The sequence below is a fragment of the Ranitomeya variabilis genome, chromosome 2 (assembly GCF_051348905.1).
Source record: "Ranitomeya variabilis isolate aRanVar5 chromosome 2, aRanVar5.hap1, whole genome shotgun sequence".
Lineage (NCBI taxonomy): Eukaryota > Metazoa > Chordata > Amphibia > Anura > Dendrobatidae > Ranitomeya > Ranitomeya variabilis.
The window spans coordinates 581,704,575-581,732,242 of record NC_135233.1 but is presented as its reverse complement, the minus strand read 5'-3'; positions in this window follow the sequence as shown (position 1 = coordinate 581,732,242).

Here is a 27,668-nt window from a genome sequence, read left to right as displayed (position 1 = left end):
ACCCGCCGCCATTGCAGTACCACAGGAAGCGCAGAGGAAGAAGAGGGGCGTGCCATGGGAGGAGACCACCAAAGTGGCTCCAAAAGTAGCGACCGCGCCCTCCGACTTCTGCTGCGAGATGACGACCTGCCCAGCAGCAGAGGAGAACCACCCCCTGATTTGCAACGGCGGGAACGAGGTGAAGAGGGAACTCGAGCTTGGAGAAATGGCGGAGCCAGGTTGCATGCGTTGCCGCCGAATGCCGGACAGCGATGATGAACAGCAAGTGCCCGAGCGACAGCGAAGCGATTCTGGCTTGCCCTCACCCGCCAGGGGCGGATCCACTTCCACCACAGCGGAAGGGTCTGAACTCCTTGGAACCGCCGGCGGAGGAGCCAAGTCTACCTATCCCGACCACGGAGCCAGCAGGTGCGGAGCCATGGAGAGCAGAGCCACATCGAGAGGCCACATTGGAGGAGCCGCGGTCCGGGCTGCAGACGATTCCAGTGTCCTTGTCAACGGAACGGATCGACATCGGTGGAATCACATCCGGCGCAGGTATGGAGGGCGCCCCTACTCCCCCGGCCGATACTGTTCCCCCGACCGATCCTGCTCCCCTGACCGATCCCGCTCCCGCGACCGCTCCTCACCCCAACCATAACGGTCTCCTCTCGGCGGGGTTGGCGGTGCTCACCCCCAACATGATGGGGAGGCTGGTACCTCCACTACCGACCAGGATGGGGGAACCCCTAGACGTGAGCGCAGACTGGGTGGTCCTCCGGTGGGACACCCCCTGGGCCGGGCCGGATGGAATTCAGGAGGAAGGCCTCACCCTTGCTGTGCTCACCTGGGAACAATATAAACAGTGTCTGATCCTACATTGAAAAAACCGAGAGGAGACCGAACAGACTGATCCGCTAACAGTACGACACCCAAAGCGGGGTTGGGGCTCCATACAGGAACCGGGACTACCGACTGACGTCTTCGTTACCAGTTACAACATGAAGACTCCCTGCCGCAACCAATATGGTGACCCCCTATTGCAAAGGGGGGATCAGGTGACCTACACCCGCCACCGGAGTGCGCAAGGATGGTGCGCTCGGAACGTCCAACTATGCGGGCCTGAGGGGGTGTCACCTGTTGCCCCGATCATGATTGAACCGGACTTGACAGATCTTGTTACTATCGCCACTGTGCGCCTTGTTGCGGCTACCGAGCTTGCAGCCAGGGTTAGCCTTCGGATCCAGACCCCGGGTGACCTGACTGCACCCGAGAGACCAACCCTTGACACTGACACCACATCAGCCGCAGAGCAGAGACCGCCCCCTGCGCAGCCAGAAACTGAGTAAGCAAGAATGCTTCATTATGTAAATAGTTGACTGTCCTTCTGATGTTTTGCTGCTACAACCCGTACGGGGTTAGTTAGTGAGTCCTCCTAGGAGCCATACAGAGATGGCTCAGTAATCCTGAACTGAAAGATGGATGATAAGTTCTATACCGTGTATAGTAGTGGAAAGGCAGTAGGCCCGGGCAGAAAGGGGCGGTCCTGTAACAGAAAGGAGAGGCAGTAGGCCTGGAGCAGATAGGACAGGCGGTCCTGCAGATGTAAAGAAGGAGAATGCAGAAAAGTTGATTAGCCTTATAATGTTTTATAAGAAGGTCTTTAGTGGATTCAGCGAGTACGTCCTTAAAGGCAATGTTAAATTATTGTTCAAAAATTTTGCACTTAGTAGAATACCCGGTTGGGTAAGAAAAGTTATTTATAGTATGTTATTTAAAGTATTTAACCATGTTTGTAACGTTCAAGTGTTCTCACCTCCCATAACGGGAAGCTCTGTTAAAAAGTTTACTTGTACTTGCATTTTCAAAATTGTATGTCTTTTTGCTGACATGTATTGTTGTTTTCTTCCCAGTCCAGGAGTACTGGATTTAACCGGGGGGGAGTGCAGCGCCCCAGGGTCCTGGTCGTTGCAGTACTGGTGCTCCGCCGCTAAGGGGGGCTATGGTACGTCTGATGGCACTGAAGGAGTTCATCTGACCAGGTATCACAGACACCAATACACTTCACTGTTGTGAACTGTGTTTCTGGGCTCCCTCTGGTGGTCACTAACGGTATTGTGTTAGGTATGTCTTGTTGCAGGCCTGAGCTCCAGCTGTGTCGTTAAGCAGCGGGTGTTTCCTATTTGAGTCTCCTCTGGACTCAGTCTCTTGCCTGGCATCGTTGTATCCAGACCTATTTGGTCTCCTCCGGATTACTTTCAGTCTGCCTCATGCAAGAAAAGCTAAGTCTGTTTTGTACAATTTGGATCGTTTGCATTATTTAGTGTTTTTGTCCAGCTTGCTTTACATTTGATTTTTTACTTGCTGGAAGCTCTAGGGGTCTGATATTCTCCCTCCACACCGTCAGTCGGTGTGGGGGTTCTTGAATGTTCAGCATGGATGTTTTGTAGGGTTTTCTGCTAACCGCATAGTCCACTATCTATTTTCTGCTATCTAGACTATTGGGCCTCACTTTGCTGAATCTAGTTCATCTCTACGTTTGTGTTTTCCTCTTGCCTCACCGTTATTATTTGTTGGGGGCTTTCTATATCTTTGGGGTTCAATTTCTCTGGAGGCAAGCGAGGTCTTATTTTTTCCCTCTAGGGGTAGTCAGTTCTCCGGCTGGCTCGAGACGTCTAGAACCAACGTAGGCACGTTCACCGGCTACTTTTAGTTGTTTGTGTCAGGATCAGGTATGCGGTTAGCCCAGTTTCCACCTCCCTAGAGCAGTATTTATATTTTTGCTATCTTGCCGGAATATCAGAGATCCTCTGCCATTGGGATCATAACAGAATGCCAGGCCAAAAGAAAATGTTTAATGCATCGCAGAAGCGGGATTAAAAAGAAGTTCTGAGTTGTTTTTTTTTTTTTGCTGCAGTTTGCCTAGCTTCTTCCATCCCCTTTTTCTCTGAGTGGCTGAAACTCTGCTGCAGATATGAATGTCCAGACTTTGACTTCTAGTGTGGATCAGCTTGCTGCTAGGGTGCAAAGCATTCAGGATTTTGTTATCCATAGCTCTATGTCTGAACCAAAAATACCTATTCCTGAGCCGTTTTTTGGAGATAGATCTAAATTCCTGAATTTTAGGAATAATTGTAAATTGTTTCTGTCTCTGAAACCTCGTTCCTCTGGTGATTCCGCTCAGCAAGTTAAGATTGTTATTTCCTTCTTGCGTGGCGACCCTCAGGATTGGGCCTTCTCTCTGGCGCCAGGAGATCCTGCATTGGTGAATGTTGATGCGTTTTTTCTGGCACTTGGTTTGCTTTATGAGGAGCCTAATTTTGAAAATCAGGCTGAAAAAATGTTGCTGGTTATCTCTCAGGGTCAGGACGAAGCTGAGGTATATTGCCAAAAATTTCGGAAATGGTCCGTGCTTACTCAATGGAATGAGTGTGCACTGGCCGCAAATTTCAGAAATGGTCTTTCTGAAGCCATTAAAGATGTGATGGTGGGGTTTCCTATCCCTATAGGTCTAAATGATTCAATGGCTCTAGCCATTCAAATTGATCGACGTTTGCGGGAGCGCAAATCTGATAATCCTTTGGCGGTGCTGTCTGAACGGTCACCTGATTCTATGCAATGTGACAGAATTCTGACCAGAGCCGAGCGACAAAATCATAGACGTCAAAATGGGTTGTGTTTCTACTGTGGTGATTCAACACATGTTATCTCAGCATGCTCTAAACGTTTAAAGAAAAAAGTTAATCCTGTCGCCATTGGTACTTTTCAGCCTAAGTTTATTTTGTCTGTGACTTTAATTTGTTCATTATCTTCTTACTCAGTTATGGCTTTTGTGGATTCTGGTGCTGCTTTAAGTCTGATGGTTTTGTCGTTTGCCAAGCGCTGCGGTTTTGTCCTGGAGCCTTTGGAAAATCCTATTCCTCTTAGAGGAATTGATTCTACGCCATTGGCAGAGAATAAACCTCAGTATTGGACGCAGGTGAGCATGTGCATGACTCCTGTACATCAGGAGGTGATTCGTTTTTTGGTACTGCATAAAATGCATGATGTTGTCGTTTTGGGTCTGCCATGGTTACAGGCCCATAATCCAGTTTTAGATTGGAAAGCTATGACTGTGTCTAGTTGGGGGTGTCAGGGGATTCATGGCGATTCTCCATTGGTGTCTATTGCTTCTTCTACTCCTTCTGAGATCCCTGAGTTTTTGTCAGACTTTCAGGATGTATTTAATGAGGCCAGGTCCAGTGCCCTTCCTCCTCATAGGGACTGTGATTGTGCTATAGATTTGATTCCTGGTAGTAAGTTTCCTAAGGGACAACTCTTTAATTTATCTGTGCCAGAGCATGCCGCGATGCGGAGTTATATAAAGGAGTCTTTGGAGAAGGGACATATTCGCCCATCCTCGTCCCCTCTTGGTGCAGGATTCTTTTTTGTGGGCAAGAAAGACGGGTCTCTGAGACCTTGTATTGATTATCGTCTTCTGAATAAGATCACTGTTAAATTTCAGTATCCTTTGCCATTGTTGTCTGATTTGTTTGCTCGGATTAAGGGATCCAGTTGGTTCACCAAGATAGATCTTCGTGGTGCGTATAACCTTGTGCGCATAAAGCAGGGAGATGAATGGAAAACGGCATTTAATACGCCTGAGGGTTATTTTGAGTACCTGGTGATGCCTTTCGGATTATCTAATGCTCCTTCTGTGTTTCAGTCCTTCATGCATGACATCTTCCGGAAATATCTGGATAAATTTATGATTATTTATCTGGATGATATTTTGGTTTTTTTCTGATGATTGGGAGTCCCATGTGAACCAGGTCAGGATGGTGTTTCAGGTTTTGCGGGAGAATGCTCTATTTGTGAAGGGCTCAAAATGTATCTTTGGGGTACAGAAGGTTTCTTTTTTGGGTTTTATTTTTTCCCCTTCTACTGTGGAGATGGACCCAGTTAAGGTCCGTGCCATTCATGACTGGACACAGCCCACGTCTGTTAAGAGCCTGCAGAAGTTCTTGGGCTTTGCTAATTTTTACCGTTGTTTTATCGCTAATTTCTCCAGTGTGGTTAAACCTTTGACGGATATGACCAAGAAGGGTTCTGATGTTGCGAATTGGTCTCCTGCGGCCGTGGAGGCCTTTCGGGAGCTGAAGCGTTGGTTTACTTCAGCACCAGTCTTGTGCCAGCCGGATGTCTCTCTTCCCTTGCAAAAAAGTTCTGATGGCTCCGTGATGAAGCCATGCGCCTTCTTTTCAAGGAAATTTTCGCCTGCTGAGCGGAACTACGATGTTGGTAATCGGGAGTTGTTGGCCATGAAGTGGGCATTTGAGGAGTGGCGACATTGGCTCGAGGGAGCTAGACATCGTGTGGTGGTCTTGACTGATCATAAAAATCTGATTTACCTCGAGTCTACCAAGCGCCTGAATCCTAGACAGGCCCGTTGGTCGTTGTTTTTCTCCCGTTTTGACTTTGTGGTCTCGTACCTGCCTGGTTCGAAGAACGTGAAGGCTGATGCACTTTCTAGGAGTTTTGTGCCTGATTCTCTGGGAGTCTCTGAGCCGGCTGGTATTCTCAGAGAGGGAGTAATTTTGTCTGCCATTTCCCCAGATTTGCGACGAGGGCTGCAAAAATTTCAGGCTGATAGGCCTGATCGTTGTCCACCAGAGAGATTGTTTGTCCCTGATGGATGGACCAACAGAGTTATTTCTGAGGTTCATTCTTCGGTGTTGGCGGGACATCCTGGGATTTTCGGTACCAGAGATTTGGTGGCCTGTCATGGTTCCCAATGGCAAGGGAACGTAAGAAACATATAAATAACGAACGAGCTCTCGGGTGATGGAAACTCGAGTTGACCGTGAGCTAAATCTACCACACAACTAATAGTAGCCAGGGAGCATACCTACGGCTTCCTAAATGCCACGCGCCAGCCGGAGGACTAACTAAGCCTGGTAGAGGAAGAAACAGACCTGGCTTACCTCTAGGGAAAAACCCCAAAAGATGATAGCAGCCCCCCACATGTAATAACGGTGAAATAAGAGGAAAAGACATACACAGTATGAAAGTAGATTTAGCAAAGAGAGGTCCACTTACTAGATAGCAGAAGGATACAAAAGAGGACTTCACGGTCAACTGAAAACCCTTTCAAAAAACCATCCTGAAATTACTTTAAGACTCCTGTGTCAACTCATGACACAGGAGTGGCAATTTCAGCCCGCAAGAGCTTCCAGCTACAGAGAATTACAAAAACTGCAAACTGGACTAAATATACAAAACAAAAGGACAAAGTCCACTTAGCTGATCAGCAGACTAGTAGCAGGAACATGCAACCAAAGGCTCTGGTTACAATGATGACCGGCAAGGAAATGACTGGAGAGCAAGGCTAAATAGGAAACTCCCAAACGCTGATGGAAGCAGGTGAACAGAAGAAGCAAAGTGTAAACAAGTCACCAGTACCACCAGCAACCACCAGGGGAGCCCAAAAAGCGGATACACAACAGTGGCCAGGTCCTTTTGGTGGCCTTCCTTGTCGCGGGATGTGCGTTCTTTTGTGCAGTCCTGTGGGATTTGTGCTCGGGCTAAGCCTTGCTGTTCTCGTGCCAGCGGGTTGCTTTTGCCCTTGCCTATCCCAAAGAGGCCTTGGACGCACATTTCCATGGATTTAATTTCGGATCTTCCGGTGTCTCGGAAGATGTCTGTCATCTGGGTGGTGTGCGATCGTTTTTCTAAAATGGTCCATTTGGTGCCCTTGCCTAAGTTGCCTTCCTCCTCTGATTTGGTTCCTTTGTTCTTTCAGAATGTGGTTCATTTGCATGGCATCCCTGAGAATATTGTATCTGACAGAGGATCCCAGTTTGTGTCCAGATTCTGGCGATCCTTTTGTGCTAAGATGGGTATTGATTTGTCTTTTTCGTCGGCTTTTCATCCTCAGACTAATGGCCAGACCGAGCGAACTAATCAGACGTTAGAGACTTATTTGAGATGTTTTGTTTCTGCTGATCAGGACGACTGGGTTACCTTTTTGCCACTGGCCGAGTTTGCCCTTAATAATCGGGCTAGTTCTGCCACCTTGGTTTCACCCTTTTTCTGCAACTCTGGTTTTCATCCTCGTTTCTCCTCGGGTCAGGTTGAACCTTCTGACTGTCCTGGGGTTGATTCTGTGGTGGATAAGTTGCAGCGGATTTGGAACCATGTGGTGGACAATTTGAAATTGTCACAAGACAAGGCCCAGCGGTTTGCCAACCGCCGCCGCGGTGTGGGTCCCCGACTTCGTGTTGGGGATTTGGTTTGGTTGTCTTCTCGGCATGTTCCTTTGAAAGTCTCCTCTCCTAAGTTCAAGCCTCGCTTTATCAGTCCTTATAAGATTTTGGAAATCCTTAACCCGGTGTCTTTTCGCTTGGACCTTCCAGCGTCCTTTGCTATTCATAATGTGTTCCATAGGTCCTTGTTGTGGCGGTACGTGGTGCCTATGGTTCCTGCTGTTGAGCCTCCTGCCCCGGTTTTGGTTGAGGGCGAGTTGGAGTACGTGGTGGAGAAGATTCTGGATTCTCGTATCTCTAGACGGAAACTCCAGTATTTAGTTAAGTGGAAAGGCTATGGTCAGGAGGATAATTCCTGAGTTGTCGCCTCTGATGTTCATGCGGCTGATTTGGTTCATGCCTTTCACGCTGCTCATCCTGATCACCCTGGGGGTCTTGGTGAGGGTTCGGTGACCCCTCCTCAAGGGGGGGGTACTGTTGTGAACTGTGTTTCTGGGCTCCCTCTGGTGGTCACTAACGGTATTGTGTTAGGTATGTCTTGTTGCAGGCCTGAGCTCCAGCTGTGTCGTTAAGCAGCGGGTGTTTCCTATTTGAGTCTCCTCTGGACTCAGTCTCTTGCCTGGCATCGTTGTATCCAGACCTATTTGGTCTCCTCCGGATTACTTTCAGTCTGCCTCATGCAAGAAAAGCTAAGTCTGTTTTGTACAATTTGGATCGTTTGCATTATTTAGTGTTTTTGTCCAGCTTGCTTTACATTTGATTTTTTACTTGCTGGAAGCTCTAGGGGTCTGATATTCTCCCTCCACACCGTCAGTCGGTGTGGGGGTTCTTGAATGTTCAGCGTGGATGTTTTGTAGGGTTTTCTGCTAACCGCATAGTCCACTATCTATTTTCTGCTATCTAGACTATTGGGCCTCACTTTGCTGAATCTAGTTCATCTCTACATTTGTGTTTTCCTCTTGCCTCACCGTTATTATTTGTTGGGGGCTTTCTATATCTTTGGGGTTCAATTTCTCTGGAGGCAAGCGAGGTCTTATTTTTTCCCTCAAGGGGTAGTCAGTTCTCCGGCTGGCTCGAGACGTCTAGAACCAACGTAGGCACGTTCACCGGCTACTTTTAGTTGTTTGTGTCAGGATCAGGTATGCGGTTAGCCCAGTTTCCACCTCCCTAGAGCAGTATTTATATTTTTGCTATCTTGCCGGAATATCAGAGATCCTCTGCCATTGGGATCATAACACTTCACAGTCTGGCCTCCAGGGGGAGCTAAGGGTCCTATGTATTAGGCCACTCCTCACAATCTGGTAAAACTGGGGGTTAGGCAGAAAGTTAGACAGAAAGATCCTGACAGAGACCTAGCAACCAGAGAGAACTGTTGTGTATCCGCTTTTTGGGCTCCCCTGGTGGTTGCTGGTGGTACTGGTGACTTGTTTGCACTTTGCTGCTTCTGTTCACCTGCTTCCATCAGTGTTTGAGAGTTTCCTATTTAGCCTTGCTCTCCAGTCATTTCCTTGCCGGTCATCATTGTTACCAGAGCCTTCGGTTGCATGTTCCTGCTACTAGTCTGCTGATCAGCTAAGTGGACTTTGTCCTTTTGTTTTGTACCTTTTGTCCAGTTTGCAGTTTTTGTAATTCTCTGTAGCTGGAAGCTCTTGCGGGCTGAAATTGCCACTCCTGTGTCATGAGTTGACACAGGAGTCTTAAAGTAATTTCAGGATGGTTTTTGAAAGGGTTTTCAGTTGACCGTGATGTCCTCTTTTGTATCCTTCTGCTATCTAGTAAGTGGACCTCTCTTTGCTAAATCTACTTTCATACTGTGTATGTCTTTTCCTCTTAATTCACCGTTATTACATGTGGGGGGCTGCTATCATCTTTTGGGGTATTTCCCTAGAGGTAAGCCAGGTCTGTTTCTTCCTCTACCAGGCGTAGTTAGTCCTCCGGCTGGCGCGTGGCATTTAGGAAGCCGTAGGTATGCTCCCTGGCTACTATTAGTTGTGTGGTAGATTTAGCTCACGGTCAACTCGAGTTTCCATCACCCGAGAGCTCGTTCGTTACTTATATGTTTCTTACGTTCCCTTGCCATTGGGAACCATGACAGTATGACCGGCCAGTGTTAAACTTATTGGCAGAAGAAAGGAGAGAAAGAAGAAGTCTGTAATTTTTTTTTTTTTTTTTTTGTTTCCCCTATGCTTGCTCCATAGTTGGATCAGTTGTATTTCAGCTCTAATTACTGCCTTTGCCTTTCTCTCTTTATAATCCTTGAATGGCTCTGAGCTCACCTGTTTAAAGATGGATCCTCAGAGTTTGGCTGCAGGTTTAAATAATCTTGCTACGAAGGTTCAAAATTTACAAGATTTTGTTATGCATACTCCTATTTCTGAACCTAAAATCCCTACACCAGAGGTGTTTTCCGGAGATAGATCTCGGTTTCTGAATTTCAAATATAATTGTAAATTATTCCTTTCTCTCAGACCTCACTCCTCAGGAGATCCTGTCCAGCAGGTTAAGATTGTAATTTCTTTGCTGCGAGGTGACCCTCAAAATTGGGCATTTTCATTGGCACCAGGGGATCCTGCGTTGCTCAATGTGGATGCGTTTTTCCTGGCTTTAGGGTTGCTTTATGAGGAACCTAATTTGGAGATTCAAGCTGAAAAAGCTTTGATAGCCCTACCTCAAGGGAAAGATGAAGCTGAGATATACTGCCAAAAATTTCGTAAATGGTCTGTGCTTACTCAGTGGAATGAGTGCGCCTTAGCGGCAAATTTCAGAGAGGGCCTTTCTGATGCCGTTAAAGATGTTATGGTCGGGTTCCCTGCGCCTACAGGTCTGAATGAGTCCATGACAATGGCAATTCAGATTGATCGGCGTTTGCGGGAGCGCAAACCCGTGCACCATTTGGCGGTATCTTCTGAAGAGACGCCAGAGAAAATGCAATGTGACAGAATTATGTCCAGAAGCGAGCGGCAGAATTATAGGCGTAAAAATGGGTTGTGCTTCTATTGTGGTGATTCTGCTCATGTTATATCGGCATGCTCTGAACGTACTAGGAAGGTTGACAAGTCTATTTCAATTGGCACTTTACAGTCCAAATTTATTTTATCTGTAACCTTGATTTGTTCATTATCAGTTATTACCGTGGATGCCTATGTGGACTCTGGCGCCGCTCTGAGTCTTATGGACTGGTCCTTTGCCAGGCGCTGTGGGTTTGATTTAGAGCCTCTGGAAGTCCCTATACCTCTGAAGGGTATTGATTCTACACCTTTGGCTTGTAATAAACCACAGTTCTGGACGCAAGTGACTATGCGTATGACTCCAGACCATCAGGAGGTGATTCGCTTCCTTGTGTTGTACAATTTACATGATGTTTTGGTGCTTGGATTACCATGGTTACAGTCTCATAACCCAGTCCTTGACTGGAAAGCTATGTCTGTGGTAAGCTGGGGATGTCGGGGGGCTCATGGGGACACTCCTTTGGTGTCCATTTCGTCATCTATTCCATCTGAGATTCCGGCATTTTTGTCTGATTATCGTGATATTTTTGAAGAGCCTAAAATTGGTTCACTCCCTCCTCACAGGGATTGTGATTGCGCCATAGATCTGATTCCTGGCAGTAAATTTCCAAAGGGTCGTTTGTTTAACCTATCTGTACCTGAACATGCTGCTATGCGCGAGTATATTAAGGAGTCCCTGGAAAAGGGACATATTCGTCCTTCTTCATCACCTTTAGGAGCCGGTTTTTTCTTTGTCTCTAAAAAGGATGGCTCTCTGAGGCCTTGTATTGATTATCGACTCCTGAATAAAATTACAGTCAAATATCAGTATCCGTTGCCTTTGCTGACTGATTTGTTTGCTCGCATAAGGGGGGCTAAGTGGTTCTCTAAGATTGATCTTCGTGGGGCGTATAATTTGGTGCGAATTAAGCAGGGGGATGAGTGGAAAACCGCATTTAATACGCCTGAGGGCCATTTTGAGTATTTGGTAATGCCTTTCGGCCTTTCTAATGCACCTTCTGTCTTTCAGTCCTTAATGCATGATATTTTCCGTGAATATTTGGATAAATTTATGATTGTGTACTTGGATGATATTTTGATTTTTTCTGATGACTGGGAGTCTCATGTTCAGCAGGTCAGGAGGGTTTTTCAGGTTTTGCGGGAGAATTCTTTGTGTGTAAAGGGTTCAAAGTGTGTTTTTGGGGTTCAAAAAATTTCCTTTTTGGGGTACATTTTTTCCCCTTCTTCTATTGAGATGGACCCTGTCAAGGTTCGGGCTATTTATGACTGGACGCAGCCTACTTCTCTGAAGAGTCTTCAGAAATTCTTGGGCTTTGCTAATTTTTATCGTCGATTTATAGCTGGTTTTTCTGGCGTTGCTAAACCTCTGACGGATTTGACTAAAAAGGGTGCTGATGTTGCCAATTGGTCCCCTGCTGCTGTGGAGGCCTTTCGGGAGCTTAAGCGCCGCTTTTTGTCTGCCCCTGTGTTGCGCCAGCCTGATGTTTCTCTTCCCTTTCAGGTTGAGGTCGATGCTTCCGAGATCGGAGCGGGGGCGGTTTTGTCGCAGAGAAGTTCCGACTGCTCAGTGATGAGACCTTGTGCGTTCTTTTCGCGAAAATTTTCGGCCGCCGAGCGAAACTATGATGTTGGTAATCGGGAGCTTTTGGCCATGAAGTGGGCATTTGAGGAGTGGCGTCATTGGCTTGAGGGTGCCAGACATCAGGTGGTAGTTTTGACTGATCACAAGAATTTAATTTATTTGGAGTCTGCCAGGCGCCTGAATCCTAGACAGGCACGTTGGTCGTTGTTCTTTTCCCGGTTTAATTTTGTGGTCTCGTACTTACCGGGTTCTAGGAATGTGAAGGCAGATGCTCTTTCTAGGAGTTTTGAGCCTGACTCTCCTGGGAATTCTGAACCTGCTGGTGTCCTTAAGGATGGGGTGGTTTTGTCTGCTGTCTCTCCAGATCTGCGACGTGCTTTGCAAGAATTTCAGGCGGATAGACCTGATCGTTGTCCGTCTGGTAGACTGTTTGTTCCTGACGATTGGACCACTAGAGTCATCTCGGAAGTTCATTCTTCTACTCTGGCAGGTCATCCGGGAATTTTTGGCACCAGAGATTTGGTGGCTAGATCCTTCTGGTGGCCTTCCCTGTCTCGAGATGTGCGTGTTTTTGTGCAGTCTTGCGATGTGTGTGCTCGGGCCAAGCCTTGTTGTTCTAGGGCTAGTGGGTTGTTGTTGCCCTTGCCTATTCCTAAGAGGCCTTGGACGCACATCTCTATGGACTTTATCTCGGGTCTCCCTGTTTCTCAGAAGATGTCTGTCATCTGGGTGGTGTGTGACCGTTTTTCTAAAATGGTTCATTTGGTGCCATTGCCTAAGTTGCCTTCCTCATCTGAGTTGGTCCCTCTGTTTTTTCAAAATGTGGTTCGCTTGCATGGTATTCCGGAAAACATCGTTTCTGACAGGGGTACCCAGTTCGTGTCTAGATTTTGGCGGGCAGTCTGTGCCAGGTTGGGCATTGATTTGTCCTTTTCGTCTGCATTCCATCCTCAGACCAATGGCCAGACGGAGCGAACTAATCAAACTTTGGAGACTTATTTGAGGTGTTTTGTGTCTGCGGATCAGGATGATTGGGTTGCCTTTCTGCCGTTGGCGGAGTTTGCTCTTAATAATCGGGCTAGTTCTGCCACTTTGGTTTCTCCTTTCTTTTGCAATTCAGGGTTTCATCCGCGTTTTTCATCTGGTCAGGTTGAATCTTCGGATTGTCCTGGAGTGGATGCGGTGGTGGATCGGTTGCATCGGATTTGGGGACAAGTGGTGGATAATTTGGAATTGTCCCAGGAGAGGACTCAGCAGTTTGCTAACCGTCGTCGTCGTGTTGGTCCCCACCTTCGCGTTGGGGACTTGGTGTGGTTGTCTTCCCGTTTTGTCCCTATGAGGGTTTCTTCTCCCAAATTTAAGCCTCGGTTCATCGGTCCTTATAGGATTTTGGAGATTCTTAACCCTGTTTCCTTTCGTTTGGACCTCCCGGCATCTTTCGCTATCCATAATGTGTTCCATCGGTCGTTGTTGCGGAGATATGAGGTACCGGTGGTTCCTTCTACTGAACCTCCTGCTCCTGTGCTGGTGGAGGGTGAATTGGAGTACGTCGTAGAGAAGATCTTGGACTCCCGTATTTCCAGACGGAGACTTCAATATCTGGTTAAATGGAAAGGCTATGGTCAGGAAGATAATTCTTGGGTAACTGCCTCTGATGTTCATGCCTCGGATTTGGTTCGTGCCTTTCATAGGGCTCATCCAGATCGCCCTGGCGGTTCTTGTGAGGGTTCGGTGCCCCCTCCTTAAGGGGAGGGTACTGTTGTGTATCCGCTTTTTGGGCTCCCCTGGTGGTTGCTGGTGGTACTGGTGACTTGTTTGCACTTTGCTGCTTCTGTTCACCTGCTTCCATCAGTGTTTGGGAGTTTCCTATTTAGCCTTGCTCTCCAGTCATTTCCTTGCCGGTCATCATTGTTACCAGAGCCTTCGGTTGCATGTTCCTGCTACTAGTCTGCTGATCAGCTAAGTGGACTTTGTCCTTTTGTTTTGTACCTTTTGTCCAGTTTGCAGTTTTTGTAATTCTCTGTAGCTGGAAGCTCTTGCGGGCTGAAATTGCCACTCCTGTGTCATGAGTTGACACAGGAGTCTTAAAGTAATTTCAGGATGGTTTTTGAAAGGGTTTTCAGTTGACCGTGATGTCCTCTTTTGTATCCTTCTGCTATCTAGTAAGTGGACCTCTCTTTGCTAAATCTACTTTCATACTGTGTATGTCTTTTCCTCTTAATTCACCGTTATTACATGTGGGGGGCTGCTATCATCTTTTGGGGTATTTCCCTAGAGGTAAGCCAGGTCTGTTTCTTCCTCTACCAGGCGTAGTTAGTCCTCCGGCTGGCGCGTGGCATTTAGGAAGCCGTAGGTATGCTCCCTGGCTACTATTAGTTGTGTGGTAGATTTAGCTCACGGTCAACTCGAGTTTCCATCACCCGAGAGCTCGTTCGTTACTTATATGTTTCTTACGTTCCCTTGCCATTGGGAACCATGACAGAGAACGTTACTGGACCGCGCCTGCACGATATAGCGGCGGTACCCCAAGAAAGGACAAGAAGCGAGGTTTATTGTGCTGAGTGAGAAACGAGATCAACGCAACAAGGAGAATACCAGTAGGAGTCGTGCTGTAAGACGAGGCAACATCCTACTGAGGCGCGTAACCGGTGGCCGGAACGCCGAGGAAGTATAGAGCTCCAGGCCAAACTTCAAACCTACGGCAGGACAGTCAGTTATAGGCGGGCTGTCTCACCCAATTGACCTAGGAAGACACAGGGGGGGTAACAACAGGAGTGGGGCGACGCTAGAGTCCCGGAAGAGCTCCGAGCCTCCCCGTCATACGGGTGAGTCCTAACCATAAGATCTGGGGGACGTGGAAGAACATCAGAATCGAGTTGTGAGGGAACACGAGAAACAGACACAACAGTTGTGGGGACTATCCCGTAAGCACAGCAGGGGAGGACCACAACACACAAGCGCTAGAAGGTAGGCACAGATTTCCACCTGCAAAGGGAGCTCTGGATGTGCCATCGGACCGGCCAGGCTTGCGCAGCCCGGTTAACCGTATTCCGGATTGAGGATCCTGAAGCCTTCAGTAAAGAGGTAAAGAGACTGCAACCTGGTGTCCTCGTTATTTACTGCAACCTGCACCGCACCACCACAACATCATCGTTCCATCCACACCCTTCATTGTACGCCACTCAGCAGGGTCACGGACCGGGCCTAGCCACCGTGACAATCCCAGAGCAGAGACCCAGAGGCCCGGTACCGGGTACCCCTCGGCCCTGCGGCAGTGGGGGCGCTACAGGTGCACATCAGTGTCAGTCTGGTGTGTGCTGGTCTGCAGAGTGCATGGAGGCACAGGCCAGCAGAGCGAGCACCCAGGGCAGCTGAATAGCCTGGTACCCGCAGCGTACACAGAGATGCAAGTCGTCCATGGTACTGGTCTCAGATGTGGACAGTCCTGTACCCGGAGTTGGATGCCCTGTGCCCGAAGGAGTCGGATGTGGACAGTCCTGTGCCCGGAGGTGGATGTCCTGTGCCCGAAAGAGGACTAGCATGTGCAACGATTGCAAACAGGTGGATATGGTGCCCGGCTGCTATCCGGAGGATATCCTGAACTGTGTACGACTGTGTGAGTAAAGAGTCTGTAAAGAGACTGTGATACAGCGATGCAGGACACCCATGAGAACTAGTCAGAGGAGGGCTGGCGTGTGTAATGTCTGCAACATATGAGGCTGTGTGTATGGAGACATATAGAGACTGTGAGATGGCGTGCGGTCGCCCAGGGAAACTGGACAAGGGAAGTCTGGCCTGTTTAGGGACCGCAAATCCAAAGCCATGTGATATGTATTGCTTTGAACCGGTGTAAACTGGTCACTGATAATATCCACTGAAGTTATATGCATTTATGTGAATTGGACTTTAATGCTGTGAAGAAACACATTAAGGCTGGTTTCACATTTGCGTTTGTTGCCGCAGCATTTGTACCGCATATAAACGCATGCGTCGTGTATTCCTATATTTAACATTAAAAACGCATGCGTTTTTTCTTGTACGCGTTTTGCCGCGTTTGACGACGCATGCGTCGTCTCGTCGTTTGCGGCTTGGCACGGAAATGCAACATGTATTAATTTCTAGAGGCGTCTATTTGCCGCCTGGAAACGCATGCGGTCGATTGCGACAAAAAAATGCATTGCTGTCTATGTAAACGCATGCGTGTCAATTGAGAAATACATGTCTAGACACTGATAAGCCACCCCCCACCATCAAGGTGATAAAAGGGAGGGTATGGACAGTTGCTGGTCACTTGTCACCAGACTCTGAAGCAGACGGGACACAGACAGGCTACATCTTGGAGGAAAACAAGACCCTGAACAATGTGAGTATATCCTAGCCAATGCCTTCATTTTCTATTTTCTGTCTCTACATGTCCTAATTTCTGCCATTTCTTTCTTTCTACATGCATCAGAATGTCTTCTTCGGATTCTTCATCTGGTAAGGAGTTTTGGCCAGGGCAGTCGGAAGTGGAGCTTATCAGTGAGGTGAGTACTTGCCTCGTCAGATTGGTAAGTATTCACTGTCACATCGACATATGTGACAATTTTTCTTTCTTTTTTTTATAGCTCTTCTACTGCGGCAGAGACAGGGCAGGAGCAGGGGAGTCAAGGTCCGGTGGCAAGACGGCAGCGGGTGCGTATACAAGGCTGACTGTCCTCAGTGTAATATTCTTGAATCTTCCTTTCTTTCTACTCGTATTTCTTTACTTTTTTCTTCTGGAATCCTTTTGTTTGCTGACTTTCCTATTCATGCCATTTCTCAGCATCTTTTTTTCTTTCTTTTCCTTATGTTAATTGAGCAAACTTTAATGACTTTCTTTAATTTTTAGGTTTCACAACGGGAGGATGACCTCATCGAGAATGACCTCCTTATCACCCTGGTCCAGGAGCGAGTCCCGTTGTGGGACACCCGGGATCCACTGCACTTGAACAACATCACGATCCGGCGGTTATGGAATGAGGTGGCCCAAGCGATGTGGGATGGCTGGGACAACGCCCCGACACGGGTCTGAGCTGCATTTGGTAAGTATTGCACTGCAGTGTGAAGCAGCAGAGACCTTGGCCGTGCTCACTCTACTGTGTGTGATGAAAGAAACTCTCAGGAGTTTCTCTCATCACACACAGTTGTGTGAGCACGGCCAAAAGTGTTGTGAATTCTACTTTTGGGCTCCCTCCGGTGGTTGTAGGTGGTAATGCAGTTGTCCCTGAGTTGCAGTCCTGGTCAGGTGTATCTGCTCATTGCAGTTCTGACTGGGGTATTTAGGCGTGCAGGATTCATTAGTCCTTGCCAGTTGTCCATGGTTGTTGGGAGGTTTTGGTCCTGGTTTGGTTCCATCTGCCTTCTGCCAAATCAGCAAAGATAAGTGTCTGGTTTTGTTTCTGTGGCACACATGTTGTGTGCTTAATAATTCTGTGCTATTCAGTGTTTTTTTGTCCAGCTTAGATTGTCAGTATTTTCTCAGTCTTGTTGGATTCTCTGGAGTGGCAGATATACATTCCATGTCTTTAGTTAGATTGTGGAACTTTTTGTATTATCTGCTGTGGATATTTTTGGAAGGGTTTTAATACTGACCGCTTAGTATTCTGTCCTATCTTTCCCTATTTAGCTAGAGTGGCCTCTTTTGCTGAATCCTGTTTTCTGCCTGCGTGTGTCTTTCCTCTCCTACTCACAGTCAATATTCGTGGGAGGCTGCCTATCCTTTGGGGTTCTGCTCTGAGGCAAGGTAGTATTCCTATTTCCATCTATAGGGGTATTTAGTCCTCCGGCTGTGTCGAAGTGTCAAGGGTTTGTTAGGCACACCCCACAGCTACTTCTAGTTGCGGTGTTAGTTTAGGTTTTGCGGTCAGTACAGTTTCCACCTACTCCAGAGAAAGTTCATGCGGCTCCAAAGTCACCGGATCATAACAGTACAACTGGCCCACTATGAGTTAAATGCATCTCAGAAGAAGGGAAGAAAGGTGTTGAGTCATTTTTTTTTCTCTGTAGTTTGCTTTGCCTTTTCTTCCCTCTTTTTCTCTGGGTGGCTAAGGAGTCTTGTGTTAGCATGGATGTTCAGGAATTAGCTTCTCGTGTAGACCAGCTTGCTGCTAGGGTACAGGGAATTTCTGATTATATTGTTCAGACTCCTGTTTTAGAGCCGAAGATTCCTACTCCTGATTTGTTTTTTGGTGACAGGTCCAAAATAGCAAGATCTGTAATTCTGAAAACACACAGATGGTACCACTAGAAATATAAATAATAATACAGCACAAGTGGAATAATAAAACTTAACTTTTACTCATAAATATAGATAAAAGAGAATAAAGTCACCCAAAATATGATAAAAATTAGGGGTACAGTCTGATGCAAAAGACCTTAGAGACTGAATAACCCCAAATAGGATTCCAAACTCCGCATATAGCAACACCTGCGGAATATAGATGGCCCAAGGTACGATATACAAATCTGCTGCATAAAAAATTATATGTAACTAGCAGCATGAATGCACATACACCTGGTTGCACAAAAGATAATTGATCATCTTTAAACACTGGTGGCACATCAAAAAAAGCGTGCCAAATAATAAACAGATATATGTTACTGGAAAAGGAACAATCTCACCAATTCCAACGGTGCGAGCACAGGAGCGCTGAATAGTCCCCGGTCAGGAGTACATCCAGAAATTTGATGGGAAATGACAATGCCCTGTCAATCCCTGTGGGGGTACTGATAAACTATCCCCAAAGCTCCTGCCCTTACAAGGGCAGTCCACAACTACCCCTGCATACACATGCCCTGCACTCTCCCTGTGTCATTGTCCCATTTTGTGCAACCAGGTGTATGTGCATTCATGCTGCTAGTTACATATAATTTTTTATGCAGCAGATTTGTATATCGTACCTTGGGCCATCTATATTCCGCAGGTGTTGCTATATGCGGAGTTTGGAATCCTATTTGGGGTTATTCAGTCTCTAAGGTCTTTTGCATCAGACTGTACCCCTAATTTTTATCATATTTTGGGTGACTTTATTCTCTTTTATCTATATTTATGAGTAAAAGTTAAGTTTTATTATTCCACTTGTGCTGTATTATTATTTTTGGTGACAGGTCCAAATTTTTGAGTTTTAAAAACAACTGTAAACTGTTTTTTTCTTTGAGACTTCGATCCTCTGGGGATTCTATTCAGCAGGTTAAAATCATCATTTCCCTGCTGCGCGGTGATCCACAGGATTGGGCATTTTCCCTGGAATCTGGGAAGCCGGCTTTGCTTAATGTAGATTCCTTTTTTCAGGCTTTAGGACTATTGTATGATGAACCTAATTCTGTGGATCAAGCGGAGAAGACCTTGTTGGCCCTATCTCAGGGTCAAGAGGCGGCAGAATTGTATTGTCAGAAATTTAGAAAATGGTCTGTGTTGACTAAATGGAATGATGATGCTTTGGCTGCAATTTTCAGAAAGGGTCTTTCTGAATCCGTTAAAGATGTTATGGTGGGGTTTCCCACGCCTGTCGGTCTGAGTGATTCTATGTCTTTGGCCATTCAGATTGATCGGCGCTTGTGGGAGCGCAGAACTGTGCGCGCTGTGGCATTGTCCTCAGAGCAGAGTCCTGAGCCAATGCAGTGTGATAGGATTCTGTCTAGGACAGAACGACAAGGACTAAGACGTCAGAATAGGTTGTGTTATTATTGTGGTGACGCTTCTCATGTCATTTCAGTCTGCCCTAAACGGACAAAGAGGATCACTAGTTCATTTACCATCAGTACTGTACAACCTAAATTTCTGTTATCGGTGTCCTTGATCTGCTCATTGTCATCATTTTCTGTCTTGGCGTTTGTGGATTCAGGCGCCGCTTTGAACTTAATGGACCTTGAGTTTGCCAGGCGTTGTGGTTTCCCCTTGCAGCCTTTGCAGAACCTTATTCCTTTAAGGGACATTGATGCTACACCTTTGGCTAAAAATAAGCCCCAGTTTTGGACACAGGTGACCATGCGTATGGCGCCAGCCCATCAGGAAGATTGTCGATTTATGGTATTGCATAATTTACATGATGCTATCATGTTGGGTTTTCCGTGGTTACAGGTACATAATCCTGTGTTGGATTGGAAGTCTATGTCTGTGACTAGTTGGGGTTGTCAGGAGGTTTATAATGATGTTCCTTTAATGTCCATCTCCTCTTCTTCCTCTTTCGAAATTCCAGAGTTTTTGTCTGATTTTCAGGATGTATTCGATGAGCCCAAGTCCAGTTCTCTTCCACCGTACAGGGACTGTGATTGTGCTATTGATTTGATTCCAGGCTGTAAGTTTCCTAAGGGCCGACTCTTCAACCTGTCTGTGCCTGAACATACCGCTATGCGGAGTTATGTTAAGGAGTCTTTGGAGAAAGGGCATATTCGGCCATCTTCTTCACCGATGGGAGCGGGATTTTTTTTTGTTGCTAAGAAGGATGGCTCTTTGAGACCCTGTATTGATTATCGCCTCTTGAATAAGATCACGGTCAAGTTTCAATACCCTTTACCTTTGCTTTCCGATTTGTTTGCTAGGATTAAGGGGGCTAGTTGGTTTACGAAGATTGACCTTCAGGGGGCGTATAATCTTGTTCGTATTAAGCAGGGTGATGAATGGAAAACTGCGTTCAATACGCCCGAAGGCCATTTTGAATACCTTGTGATGCCGTTCGGGCTCACTAATGCTCCATCTGTTTTTCAATCTTTCATGCATGATATCTTCCGGACTTATATTGATAAATTCTTGATTGTATATTTGAACGATATTTTGATTTTTTCTGATGATTGGGAGTCTCATGTGGAACAGGTCAGGATGGTATTTCAGATCCTTCGTGACGATGCTTTGTTTGTGAAGGGGTCTAAGTGTCTCTTTGGGGTGCAGAAGGTTTCTTTTTTGGGTTTTATTTTTTCTCCTTCATCTATTGAAATGGGTCCGGTTAAGGTTCAGGCCATTCATGATTGGATTCAATCCACGTCCGTAAAGAGCCTTCAGAAATTTTTGGTTTTTGCAAATTTTTATCGCCGTTTCATTGCTAACTTTTCCAGCGTGGTTAAACCCTTGACCGATTTGACGAAGAAAGGCGCTGATGTGGCGAATTGGTCCTCTGCGGCTGTTTCTGCCTTTCTGGAGCATAAGCGTCGATTTACTTCTGCTCCGGTGTTGCGCCAACCGGATGTTTCCCTTCCGTTTCAGGTTGAGATTGACGCTTCTGAGATTGGCGCAGGGGCCGTTTTGTCCCAGAGGGATCATGTTGGTTCCTTGATGAAACCGTGTGCATTCTTTTCCCGTAAATTTTCGCCTGCTGAATGCAATTATGATGTCGGCAATCGGGAGTTGTTGGCTATGAAGTGGGCATTTGAGGAGTGGCTTGAGGGAGCTAATTGTGGTCTTGACCGATCATAAGAATTTGATTTACCTCGAGTCTGCCAAGCGGCTGAATCCTAGACAGGCTCGATGGTCCTTGTTTTTTTCCCGTTTTGATTTTGTGGTCTCGTATCTTCCGGGTTCCAAGAATATTAAGGCTGTTGCCCTTTCTAGGAGTTTTTTGCCTGATTCTCCTGAGGTCCTTGAACCGGTCGGCATTCTGAAAGAAGGGGTGGTTCTTTCTGCTATTTCCCCTGGTTTACGACGGGTTCTTCAGGAATTTCAGGCTGACAGACCTGATCGTTGTCCAGTGGGGAAACTGTTTGTTCCTGACAGATGGACTAGTAGAGTGATTTCTGAGGTTCACTGTTCTGTGTTGGCTGGTCATCCTGGTATTTTTGGTACCAGAGACTTGGTTGGTAGGTCCTCTTGGTGGCCTTCTTTATCACCTGATGTGCGTTCTTTTGTGCCGTCCTGTGGGACTTGTGCGCGGGCCAAGCCTTGTTGTTCCCGTGCTAGTGGGTTGCTTTTGCCATTGCCGGTCCCTGAGAGGCCCTGGACGCATATTTCTATGGATTTTATTTCTGATCTTCCGGTTTCCCAGAGGATGTCGGTTATCTGGGTTGTTTGTGACTGGTTTTCTAAGATGGTTCATTTGGTGCCTTTGCCTAAATTGCCTTCCTCTTCAGATTTAGTTTCGTTGTTTTTTCAGCATGTGGTTCGTTTGAATGGTATTCCGGAGAATATTGTGTCTGACAGAGGTTCCCAGTTTGTTTCTAGGTTTTGGCGGGCCTTTTGTGCTAGGCTGGGCATTGATTTATCTTTTTCCTCGGCATTTCATCCTCAGACAAATGGCCAAACCGAGCGAACTAATCAGACCTTGGAGACTTATTTGAGATGCTTTGTGTCTGCTGATCAGGATGATTGGGTGGCCTTTTTGCCATTGGCCGAGTTTGCCCTTAATAATCGGGCTAGTTCGGCTACTTTGGTTTCGCCTTTTTTTTGTAATTTTGGTTTTCATCCTCGTTTTTCTTCTGGGAAGGTTAAGCCTTCTGACTGTCCTGGTGTGGATTCGGTGGTCGACAGGTTGCAGCAGATTTGGGCTCATGTGGTGGACAATTTGGTGTTGTCTCAGGAGGAGGCTCAACGTTTTGCTAACCGTCGTCGGTGTGTTTCAGGTTGGGGATCTGGTCTGGTTGTCTTCCCGTCATGTTCCTATGAAGGTTTCTTCTCCTAAGTTTAAGCCTCGGTTTATTGGTCCTTATAGGATTTCTGGGATTATTAATCTGGTGTCTTTTCGATTGGCGCTTCCGGCCTCTTTTGCTATCCATAATGTCTTCCATAGATCTTTATTGCGGAAATATGTGAAACCCGTTGTTCCCTCTGTTGATCCTCCGGCCCCTGTGTTGGTTGATGGGGAGTTGGAGTATGTGGTTGAGAAGATTTTGGATTCTCGTTTTTCGAGGCGGAGGCTTCAGTATCTTGTCAAATGGAAGGGTTATGGCCAGGAGGATAATTCTTGGGTTTTTGCCTCTGATGTCCATGCTGCTGATTTGGTTCATGCTTTTCATCTGGCTCGTCCTGATCGGCCTGGGGGCTCTGGTGAGGGTTCGGTGACCCCTCCTCAAGGGGGGGGTACTGTTGTGAATTCTGCTTTTGGGCTCCCTCCGGTGGTTGTAGGTGGTAATGCAGTTGTCCCTGAGTTGCAGTCCTGGTCAGGTCTATCTGCTCATTGCAGTTCTGACTGGGGTATTTAGGCGTGCAGGATTCATTAGTCCTTGCCAGTTGTCCATGGTTGTTGGGAGGTTTTGGTCCTGGTTTGGTTCCATCTGCCTTCTACCAAATCAGCAAAGATAAGTGTCTGGTTTTGTTTCTGTGGCACACATGTTGTGTGCTTAATAATTCTGTGCTATTCAGTGTTTTTTTGTCCAGCTTAGATTGTCAGTATTTTCTCAGTCTTGTTGGATTCTCTGGAGTGGCAGATATACATTCCATGTCTTTAGTTAGATTGTGGAACTTTTTGTATTATCTGCTGTGGATATTTTTGGAAGGGTTTTAATACTGACCGCTTAGTATTCTGTCCTATCTTTCCCTATTTAGCTAGAGTGGCCTCTTTTGCTGAATCCTGTTTTCTGCCTGCGTGTGTCTTTCCTCTCCTACTCACAGTCAATATTCGTGGGGGGCTGCCTATCCTTTGGGGTTCTGCTCTGAGGTAAGGTAGTATTCCTATTTCCATCTATAGGGGTATTTAGTCCTCCGGCTGTGTCGAGGTGTCTAGGGTTTGTTAGGCACACCCCACGGCTACTTCTAGTTGCGGTGTTAGTTTAGGTTTTGCGGTCAGTACAGTTCCCACCTACTCCAGATAAAGTTCATGCGGCTCCAAAGTCACCGGATCATAACACAGAAGTCCTTTTTCTGACCACAATTTTTTTTTTTACAGTATCCAAAGTCAAAACACGTTGGCGTTCGATGAAGGACCGCTTGAACAAGGACCTGCGTCAAGAGAGCCGTGTTCCCAGTGGTTCAGGAGCAAGGATCAGACGCTACAAATACCATCGAGTACTGTCATTTTTAAGACCGGTCCTTGCCCAGAGAACGTAAGTATTTATCACGTGCATTAGGTTGTATTGTATTGCCATAATCTGTATTTTTACATTCCACAGGATTTTGAGTCTGGTAAATTTTTGATAGTAATTTTCTTTTTCCTTTTTTCACAGCACATACAGCACTACTGTTGGCCCAGGTTCTGGAGCGGTCCTTCATCCGACAGCCACAAATCCGTCCCAGCCATCAAGCAACGCAGCAGCAAGTGGGCCTTCCACACTAACTGGAGACCAGGGAGCTGGTCCATCAGGTCTTCCCCTTTCGCAGTCATCTTCCACTGCCCCCTTTTTTTTGGGCTCCTCCTGGCAGCGGCAGAGGGCTTCGGACAGGTCACTCATGCCCGAGTTTTTGCACTTGAGCTCGGTTTTACACGAAGCAATCAAGGCTTTGGGTGACCGAATGGATGTTTCATATAACCTCTTGAATGCACGTATCCAGGAGGTCAGCAAAAGCCTTGATCAAGTGAAAGCCGACCTCCAGAGGCCAGCACATCATTTTTTTAATCAAATTGAGCAGGGCATGTCGGAACACCTTACTCCTGATCTCCAGCTGAGTGTCATGGAGGCCTGCAATGCTGCTTACGTGCAGGCTATGCAGCAGAGTCTGTATTTCCAGCAGACAGTGGGGGCATATCCACCTGTGCCTTCACTGTCACGATTGTCCTCAATGCTGACCTCTGCTGCATCCCACTGCACGGCCACCTCAATTCCTTCCACAGCCGGACACCACTACAGCACCACCACCATGCCGAGTGCAGTTGGACATCCCACCGCCACCACCATGACATCCGCTGCTCCTGCTTGGACCTCCTCCACTGACACCACGATGCAGCAGGACCCTGGCATGGCCTTCCGTACTGCCACCTCCACGATGCAGCAGGACCCTGGCATGGCCTTCCGTACCGCCACCTCCACGATGCAGCAGGACCCTGGCATGGCCTTCCGTACCGCCACCTCCACGATGCAGCAGGACCCTGTCATGGCCTTCCGCTCTACAAGCGCTATGGACTCTGGCATGGCTGCACGCTCTATGAGCGCTATGGACTCTGGCATGGCTGCATGCTCTACGAGCGCTATGGACTCTGGCATGGCTGCATGCTCTACGAGCGCTATGGACTCTGGCATGGCTGCACGCTCTACGAGCGCTATGGACTCTGGCATGGCTGCATGCTCTATGAGCACTATGGACTCTGGCATGGCTGCACGATCTACGAGCACTATGGACTCTGACACAGTGCAGCCGGACCCTGACAGGTCACCCGCCCCCACGCCATGCCATATGAGCCCACCAAGACCTCCCCCAACCAGGCAAACAAAAAAAAAACAACAGAAAAAAAAAACAGAGGACTCTTAGCATTCCTCCCCCTTCACCTCCCAATGTGTCTGTAATGTCAGGTTTGTCTCACCCTTCCAGTGCGTCTCAAGCCTCTCATGTGTGAAGCCCCATCCCCGAACTTCCAGACCCTTCTAGTTTCATTGCCCCTTCTCCTGCCACCTCTGCGTCGTCCACGGTTAGCCAGGCCTCAGTTCTTCACACCCCCCATTTACATCACTCTACCCCAAGCCGGCGCAGTAAAAAATAATTTTTTGAGTTGTTAACAAAATAAAAAAAGTTTGATTTGCCACAATTATGTTTGGTTTATTGTGTCTTCTGCCGCCAGCAACACACACCGTGCGCCAAGAAACTTCGCCACACACTTACTTTTTGGGCCCCATCATATCTCCACTAGTTAAAAATAAAAAGACTACAGCTTTGTGTGTCTTTAGTATACAGATATGAGGTGGCCCAAAAAATATTACATGTATCTCCATAATCTCTTTTTGTCTGTGCCTAGTGTGGCAGTCTGAAGAGAAAATGGTGGCAATACAGTGCAGACCTCTACTGAACAGGTCAGGTGTCAAAAAACTCATTAGTTATGACACCTGACCTGTTGAGTAGAGACCTGCCTTGTATAACCACCATTTTCTCTTCTTTATACATAATCTATTACACACAAATTGAGGGGACAATGGTGGTCACACACTACATATCTATGCTCACCTGCACAGGTGTCAGAAGTAGTGAATTCATGAGCCTGTATATGTTTATCATGAATTCATTATTTGTGACACCTGACTTGATGACTATAGATAGTGTGACAGTGATTGTCTCTTCAGTTTGTGTCCAATGGCCAGTGTTTTATATCAGTATTTGTAAGCCAAAACAAGGAGTGGAACAATTAGAGGTAAATTATGATATTAACATAATAACTAGCACCTACGCTTTTATCACCCACTCCTGGTTTTGGATTACAAAAACTGATATTACATACAGATCAAATACTGCCAGTTTTAGGACAGCCTTGGTTTGGAGAGGAAAAAGATAGGAGACACGGTCAACACAACCAAAAGTAAAGTTTATTAATGAGAAATATTATTATCATTGTAGAAAATTACTGGTACAGATGTAATTACAACAGGACATTTACACAACATTGTCCTGCCATGACACACGTCCAATATCTGAATCAAAAAAGGCAGCAAATTGGTCCCGCATGTGACCAACTGCTGCAGTTGACCGCAGCGGGTGATGCTGGAAATCGGGCAGTGGGTGTGCAACTGGTTCATCCAGTTCAATGTTGGGTTGCTCCTTAACCATTATATAACTGTGCAGAACCACACAGGCTTTGACCACCTCGTCGACTGTTTCTACTTTTAGATTTATGGCTGATGCAAGAATGCGCCATTTAGTGACCAGAATGCCAAAGGTACACTCTACTGTTCTTCGGGCCCTGGTCAGTCTGTAGTTAAAGATCCTTCTAGTGTGGTTCAAGTCCCGACTGGAATAGGTCTTCAGTAGGTTTTCACACATCTGAAAGGCCTCATCCGCAACCATAACAAATGGCATCGGTGGACCTTGAGTGTTGCGGAGAGGTTGTGGCGGTGGAAAATTGAAATTTTTGCCATACACATGGCGGCCCATATCCGAGTTCTTGAAAGTCTGGGAATCGTTGCCACGGCCAAAAGCTCCAATGTCCACGGCGATGAAGCGACACTTCGCATCGGCTATTGCCATGAGCACAAAAGAAAAATATTTTCTGTAATTGAAGTACTCCGATCCTGTTCTGGCTGGTTTGATAATGCGAATGTGCTTACCATCCACCGCTCCAAAACAGTTGGGGAAATCACACACACTCCAGAATTTTTCCGCAATTTCAAGCCACATGTCCAAGGTGGGTAGGGGTATAAACTCATCCCGGAGTACATTCCACAAAGCCCGGCAGGTGTCCAGAATCACAATTTACTCATACAACTATGCTAGTTGTATTGGATGTTTGTATCTCCTATGTGCACTAGATCGTTGTATTATAATAGGTAGTACGCACTTATTAATTTCACTTCTTTCACTTACATGGTGGGTAGGAGTATACAGCCCCTTAATCTTTCTAAATATGGCCGCTGTTGCGGTCTTCTTAAAAATGGACGCCAGGTGTGCGCATGCCCACTGTCGCCCGGAGAGTGCGTGCTCTGCTGAGTTTGTCTGCAATAGCAAGGGGGCGTCACATGACGTCTAAAGGAGGTTTTTTCCCCTTACGCCCGCCCTGCTATGACGACCCAGCTGATGACGCGACCCGGGTGCCACTGCGCATGCGCCGACATGCCGGCGCTACTTCCGGTCATTTTAATACTTAAAGAGCATGGGAACGGTTACACATTAGCCCTGTTGAAGAAGTGACAACGCGAAACGCGCGTCCAGGGGAGCCACACCAGGAGGGGGAACCCCTTTTTAGGACCTCATTATGGGTAAGCCCGATTAAATATAGCACACTATTTCTCTCTGCACTAGTTGCTTACTGAATGCAAGTAGGGGATACCGCAGGA